The sequence below is a fragment of the Aplidium turbinatum genome, chromosome 2 (assembly GCF_918807975.1).
Source record: "Aplidium turbinatum chromosome 2, kaAplTurb1.1, whole genome shotgun sequence".
In the NCBI taxonomy this organism is placed as follows: domain Eukaryota; kingdom Metazoa; phylum Chordata; class Ascidiacea; order Aplousobranchia; family Polyclinidae; genus Aplidium; species Aplidium turbinatum.
Window position 1 is genome coordinate 30,670,269 of NC_137473.1, and position 8,197 is coordinate 30,678,465.

Below are 8,197 nucleotides of genomic sequence, written 5' to 3' on the forward strand. Positions count from 1 at the left end.
ATCCGGTGGCTATGTATTATTTGGAAAATGGTGAGATTAAACAACAATCCCTGTGTATTATATCTGATGATTTGGATCATGATGTCGTATTTGTGTATCAATTGATGGAGAAATTGTCAACTTATGTTGCCACGCAATTTCATAACAAGGTCAAAGTTCTGAAATATTTCTCTGATGGATGTGGTGGGCAGTACAAAAACTATAAAAATATGATGAATCTCTGTTTTCACAAATCAGATTTCAAAGTTGAGGCAACTTGGAGCTTTTTTGCCACAAGTCATGGCAAATCTCCTTGTGATGGGATAGTAGGTACTGTTAAGCGTACGGCCGCCAGAGCAAGTTTACAACGTCCATGTCATAACCAAATTTTAACTGCAAAATCATTGTTTAAATACTACAAATCACACATGACAGGAATAACTTTCTTTTTCTTTGAGCATTTTACTTTGAAAAAACAACGTATTGTAATGGCCAAGCGTTTTGAACTTGGATCAACAATTCCTGGTACCCGTTCCTTTCATCATTTTCAACCCCTTTCTTGTTCTTCCATTGGATACAAGAGAACAAGTGAGGATGAACATTTTGCTGGAGTGCACACATTTAATGCTGTACCAAATGTTATTAATATATTGGATATAAATGTCAATGATTATCTTGCTTGTAAGTTTGATGGTCAATGGTGGATAGGTCTTGTTGACGAAATTAATCAAGAAGAAATGGATGCACACGTTATGTTCATGCATCCACCTGGACCAAGTTTAGATTTCAAATGGCCGACTGATAAAGACCAATGTTGGGTTCCATTTACAGAAATTATCTGCATAATTTCAATACCATTTGCAGCAACTTCAACAGGACGTACCTTTCGAATCAGTGACAGTGACCGGAGTAACATTGTTGCTCATTTTGATTAATTTGCACCTTGTCAAAATAATAACAATTTCTTCATTTGTCTGCTTGAACCGGGACCTTGTATTAGTTATTTGTTTCAAGATCATTGATTTACAGTGGCTTACAGCTACAGGGATGAAACTGATTATGATAATAGTAAAATGTTTTAACATTTCATATTCAGCTGTGTGCTTTTTAAGATAGCAGGAATGAAAATAAGACATTATTTGTATTTTCGGTTAGTATTTGATGACCGCTATTTACACAAAACCTTGGTATTATCACAATAATTTAATTAATGATTAAATAGTGAATAAGGCATATAGTGCATACATAAGGCATATAAGGCATTAAATAGTGAATATATACTGTCACAATAATTTAATTAATGATTAAATAGTGAATAAGGCATCAGGTACATCATTCATGCAATAGCCTATAAATTTGATAAGTTAAAAAAAAAAAAAATTATTTCTTAACAATGTTGAAAAGTAATCCATCTGTTAATTATATGATACTTGTATAAATTTTGCATGAAATTTACAAGATTACTTGTAAGACTCTTAACTTTCTCTATGGTCAATACTAAATTATAAATCATGTATTTCCTAGTAGAATAGGATTAATAGATCATGATTAAAAAAAAAAAAAATTCCCAAACTTTTCCAAACATGCCAAAAAGGGCTCCAGAAGTTCGGCATATGCAAAGTCTGGAAATTGATTTTGAAATGCTGTTTAGACCCACTTGGGTTGATCTAAATGCATTTTAGACCTCAGAATTGGATTCCTTGACCCCAAAAATAGGGGGATACATATATTTACACTTCAAAATTTCACTAACATATCATATATTAACAAAAAGACTTGCTGGACCACCTCGCTCGGTCATAAAATCGCCACCTAGTGGTGAAAACTTCCAACGACTATATCTCGAAAACCACTCAACAAATTTCAAAAATTTTTTTTTTATTGTTTATCATTTTTCACACTGATTAGCATATATAAAAAAGAGAAATTTTTGGGGACCCTGTATTTTCTCTCTTAAAATTATAATGAAATGACCCTGCATGAAGTAGATAACAAAGTAGAAATTAAAGCATGAAGTAGATGACAGTACACTCCAATTGAAATTGGAAAATAATTCAAAATGCAAAATCTTGAGTAATTGAAAAAGGTTGCTTTTATTATTGGGAATTGGCAGGGGGTGCGGTGTAGCTTTCCTGGAATAGAATCATGCAAACGTGTAAATTTGCAGAACGTTAAAACTGCTACTTTACTAAGTGCACTTTTTAAATAAAACTCAAAAAGTTTCGAAAATTGCATTTTTTTAATGAAATTTGAAAATAGATATTCATTTAGGGGGTGGAGCTATTAATCATCGAGATAGTTTTATTTCCAAGTATTTTATAGCTATTATAATTTATAGCGATATTATGAGCAGTTTAAAATTAAAAAAAAAAAGATTTTTGAGGGAGACAATGGAAAGATCGTATTTTATTGATTAATAAATCCCATTGTAAACCTGACAAATGTAACAATGACTTATGCCAAGTAACAAATAAAACGATCGCAAACAACAAGGAAAAAAAACTCGTAGCCACGTGTTGCGTAATCTTCACGTAGCTTGCTTGATGTTACGCGAGCATCATGCTTGTGACAAAAACAATCATTTTCTTAAAATTTCTTCGCAATACTGTATTGGTTCACCTCTTGCTTTACGTTGACTTGAAGCGAAAACCAATGATCAAAAAAAGGTTTAAACATCAGATCAAATTACATTTAATTGCAGTAAGTAATGTAACCTAAACGGAGTGGCTGCCACCCCGCCACAGCGGTTACGGGGTGGCGTGGCCACCCCGTAACCCCGTAAGTCGGCGCCAGTGTGGCCACCCCGTAACCCCGTAAGTCGGCGCCAGTGTAAACAATCATTGTGTTTTTAATGCGGTTATGTTGTGTCACGTGATTTTGCAGTTCGCTGGTGTTTATGGTTTATCTTCAAGCGGCTCTTTCTTTAAACAACTTTGCCCACCCCTGGATTAGAACTAGATTTATAGTGAACAAGTTCATAGGCGTCGAAATAGGGTGGGCCGGGTGGGCGACGCCTACCCTGCCGTGAAACGAGGGTGGGCAAAATATGTTTCGCCCACCCTGTTTTCATGACACTTATGAAGCGTTCTTTACAATTATTTCCGCTTTTGTTAAACGCTGAATTATCCAACCAACTGCAGCGCAACTTCTTGTTTTACGCTATGTCTCTCGCTAGGTATCCGACAGAACAAAGTCATTTCGATACAACACTGCGTGAAAAAAAGGGCGGTACTCACTGCATTGTTGTTGCTACGGCAACTGCCACACGCTGGCAATTCCTGGTGAGAGAAAGCCACGTTTGATCTTTTCTCCGAATGGTCTCACTTTTGTTACGTCACAATCAAACTTCAGTTACGGGTGAGCGTAAGGGAATATGACATCATAATGAACATGACAATAAAATAACCGATACAAACTAAAGACGCACTGAAACAATAGCTTTTTACAAATCAAAATGTGGCAAATCCGAAGGCGCCACTTCAAAGATAACAGGTCACGAGTCACTCGCTTTTTAGGTCGCAAAGAAAAACATAAAAGAAGTTTGTTTAGTTTAGCAGCGCTCATAAGATCGCAAGGTGCAAGAAAGCAAACATCAAACCTATTACAGCTTAATTGCCGCAGCGACGCTAAACGCAGTCTTTGTGAGAAAGACCAGCCACAGTCTTCGAAATTAGCATCGGCAATAAAAATGCCGAAGCCACACGAGCGCTTGTAAGGATCACAAGATTACAAAAAAAACTAATCTTCTTAGACTACACCAGACTAGGATTTTGATTCAATCTTACTATTGCAGGATGTTTTATTTGGGATACTTCATACTTCCCCGGCGCTAAGACACGTGCCCAGCTGGGAGAATCTTTTATAGAAATATCACCCTATTTCCAGTAGACGTCAAATTATTGTAAGCATCTATTCTCCTTATTGCGCCTCGCTTTCCGTTATCTCGTCCAGCTGATACAGCATCTGATGATACCGATTCTGACTAGGTCATCAAAGAGACTTTGTGTTGCTCACAGTGTCCCAATTGTGCCCAAATTATGTTAGCTTATACGTAAATCAAGGCAATCTTCTCGCAGGGAGCTATTAATATGTTACCCGGTTGAGCAATTAACGTTATTTTATGATAATTAATTCAACGTCGCTAGATGTCGAATTAATGTAAAACAAACGTAAATTTCTTATTGGGCATTGTTGTTACGCAATATAACCCGCCGGGAAAATTAAATCGATTTGTGCTGACTTGAACGTTGAATCAATCCAAAATTAACTTACTTTCCCCCTCCCCGTGAGTTTTTTAACGTGAATTACCGTAACAGAGTGCGTAATCCATGGCGTATTGCGTTGCTCGCTTTATCGCTACTTTTGGTATTACTACATCACAACAAATCAAACAATGCGTTCGTGATAGACTACTCTAGTATATTTTTAGCTTCTCGTTTTACGTGTTTTAGTACAATCTTTTCGTAATAAGTGTTCACAGTAATTGCCGAGGCAATTTGAAGTAAAAATATGCTAATTTTGAAGACTGAACCATTGCGAATGTGCGAACATACACATTCAATGAAATCTGTTTGAAAACTCTCGCGGTCTCGCCCCCCTAGAATTCCTATCTATGTTTTGCTCTAATTCATCAAATTAAGACAACTAGAATTATCTAAGTTGTCCAAGTCCGAACTAGAGGCAAATGGTTTAAGCGAGGTTTTTGGTTGTAACGCAAAATGCTTTTGATCTTTGTGAGTGTGTTGTTATTCAGGCAGCTAAACAGGCTTAATAAAAGGCAGTGGCTATTCGACCGGCGCCGGTCTTTGAATCTGAAACACTATTTGACCAGTCATGACGTCACTATCCAGTCACTTTTTTCTCTTTCAAAGCAAAAGACGAGAAGCACATATATAAGTTCTAAATTCGACTATTTTATTCAACTCGATCCGTGGCGCGTGCGATACTTTGCCGGCTTCTATTCTAGAGGGAATGAGTTCGATACTACCCGAAAGCGTTCTTTTTTTGTAAACTAAATTCTTGACCCAAAGTGCATTTTTGTAGTCAATTTTTAATTTGAGTTGCCTACAGCCCAATTTTTTATGTCTTTTCAAATGTGAGTAATAAAGTTAGAGTTTTTTTTAATTTGAGAATTTCTCTGGCAGGGTTGATCGGTTTAAACCGACCGGTTAAAACCTGGTTTAAACCGGGCAGTTTTGACCACCTATTGCTGGTCAAAACTGGTCAAAACCCCTTTAGTGTATGAATCAAGTTGCTTTTCAATTGAATTAAAAGTATTACCCTCCATGTTATTAGTAATGATGTTCAACTATATTTTGTTTTGATCAACATAACCTAAATGCTGGATTTGGAACAAAAAATATTCAACTTCTCTGTTTGTTTTTGATATTTCAATCAGTTGGTTATTTTAATTATGGAGAAAATTCAAATTCTAAAAATAAGTTTCTGATGAACCAAAAAATGCTTGGTAGAACGATGAACAATTTGCACAGCCAACTGAAGTACAAGAATTTATTTCAACAATTTTTTTTATGAATAACATTTGCCATCAAATTTTATCCAGTTAAAATAAAACAATGCGAATGCATATTCTAAGATGCTTTAAAAATTAAAGACAGGATAGTTTATGATTCGTTCTTTGATGCAAAGTACATGTCAAGCCAAGAAAGGATTATCGGAAAAGGAACAAGTTGTGATGCCTTATGCCTATCTACTTTATGTAGAACACCTCAATAGAACAAATGGAATTAACAAGTCTCTCCAGTATATTCAAATGCTTCATTCACCAGTCAATTTCATCTTTTCCTTCTCCCTCCTCCCTCACCTTCTACCTTCTCCCTCATATTTTCAGTGATTTTCTGGCGAACACGATCAAGCAACTCATTACAGGGTTTTGACCAGTCAGGTCAGGGTTTTGACCAGTCAGGGTTTTGACCAGTTTTGACCGGTTTAAACCTAGTTTTGACCGGTTAAAACCAGGTTTAAACCGCTTAGTGGTCAAAACTGGGTTTTGACCACTTAGAGATCAACCCTGTTCTCTGGGTAATTTTCCGTTTGTGACCGTGCTAACTACTGATACAGTATATTGCCTACAACATAATTTTTTCATTCAGGCACGTTTTAAACCTTTCAAGGTTTTGCCACCTTTTTCCGTTCATTAACGTGCTGGTAGGTCTATATCGACTTTTGTAGTTAGTATCTTTTTCGTCCCTGACGCGTTAATGACAAAAAATAAAACGATTGATTGATGTGACCGTGTTTGCCGAACGAAGCATTACATTTTTGCTCTCAACAAGTTAGTTATATACAATGCTTCTTTTAAAAAAATGGTATATTTGGTATGTAAATGTAATGCAACTCAAATTAAAAATTGACTACAAAAATGCACTTCGGGTCAAAATTTAGTTACAAAAAAAAAGAATGCTTCCAGGTAGAATCGAACTCAATCCCTCTAGAATAGGAGCCGGCGAAGTATTGCACGTGCCATGGTTCGATTTGAATAAAATTGTCAAATTTAGAACTTATATACGCGCTTCTCGTCTTTTGCTTTGAAAGAGAAAAAGAAAAAAAGTGACTGTATAGTGACGTCATGGCCGATCAAATAGTGTTTCAGATTCAAAGACCGGCGCAGGTCAAATAGCCACTGCCTTTAAAATAAAAACAAATTTAAACTAGGCACTGCAGTTTTTTTTCAGAGAATTAGAGGTTTTTATGTGTGAAACTAGATTGGCCTGGCAGTTAAGCTGCAGAAACCACCAGCCAGCAGGCCAGTGTGTTAGATATGTTTAGTACGGCACACTACATGATTTAAAATTGAAATCAAGCTAATTAGTCCAAATTGTGTGCTCTTGAAAGTAACATACATGTTTCTGTACACCTATAGTTTAGAGACACCACTAGTCCTAATGTGATGTGATAATGGCAGGAAGTGTTGTGTTACTGGATGCAGATCTGGTTACGATGAAAATGAACAAATTTCAATGTATTGCTTACCCAAGGATAGTGAAGAGAGAGAGAGAGAGCGCTGGTTGAAGTCAATACCACGAGATAACATATCGTACCAGAAAGCAAATATATTATAATGTGTGAGAACTTGAGATGGACTGGCCCAAAGATTGCAAAAAAGTTTGTGCTACGGTAAATTAAGGCCAGCATCACATCCATCAGTTTTCAATTGTATTCTAAAAAGTCTTGTTTCTAACAATGTTAGTAAAAAAGAGTTACTCAGAGGGCTACAAGTACAGTAAAAGAAGGTTTGTTACTGATGAAATAGACTAGTATCACAAAACAAACACAATTGCTAGTTTTAATGCAGATACACTGATAAAAAAGCTAAGCGCTATCATTTCAATCCGCAGTAATCTAATTTCTTAAGGAAACAAGCATTGTGATACAGTCAACCAATTTCAGCTGTGGAATCCCATTAGTTTTATAACTTTGCACAACAATTTTAAATTTGGTTATTACTATCTTAGAATTAAATGCTTCATCCCCTCATTAGCCAAAAATAGAATTGTTAAAATGAACAAGTGGTCAGTTATAGAAGAAGCAGTTTTAAAATTATCTTTCTAAAGCAGACAAAAGTCACCACAGTCAAGTGCTAGATGATTACAGAGAAGCAATGTCTTCCACATGTTCTGTTGGAAGCAAACTTTATTCTCCAGCAAGATTGATTCAAGCTTTTCAATGTTTTGCTTATTCCAGAGCTGCATATGAGCTATTTCGAAAGGATCATCAACTTCCCAGTCTAAAAACTCTTACTGTACCGGTACTAGAATTACATCAAAAGTTAATAATATGCAAGGTTTTAAAGTTCTTCTTAAAAACTTTTTTACTGTAGATACATTGCAGAGTCGCTAGAAACAAGTGATTTATTTGATTGATGAAATATTATATGTCAAGCCTAGTATGTCTTATCACGAAGGAAGACTTTTGGAAAAGCTCAAAATAATCGTAAACAATTAGCAACCGCTGTTCTAGCAGTTATGATTAAGTGTCTTTTTAGTGGTCCAGAATTCATATTAGAAATGGTACCAGTTCATCGTTTAACAGCAGACTTTCAGTATGATCGAAAGTGTGGTTAGATTGTATACTGAGATAATCATAGGCTTATGAGCAGATCCTTTCAGGCTAGATTGGGGGGCAGGAAATCATAAGCCAATCAGCAGTCTCGTCGTCCAAGACCCTCACACCATGCGCACCGTGTGGAGGCCGGTGG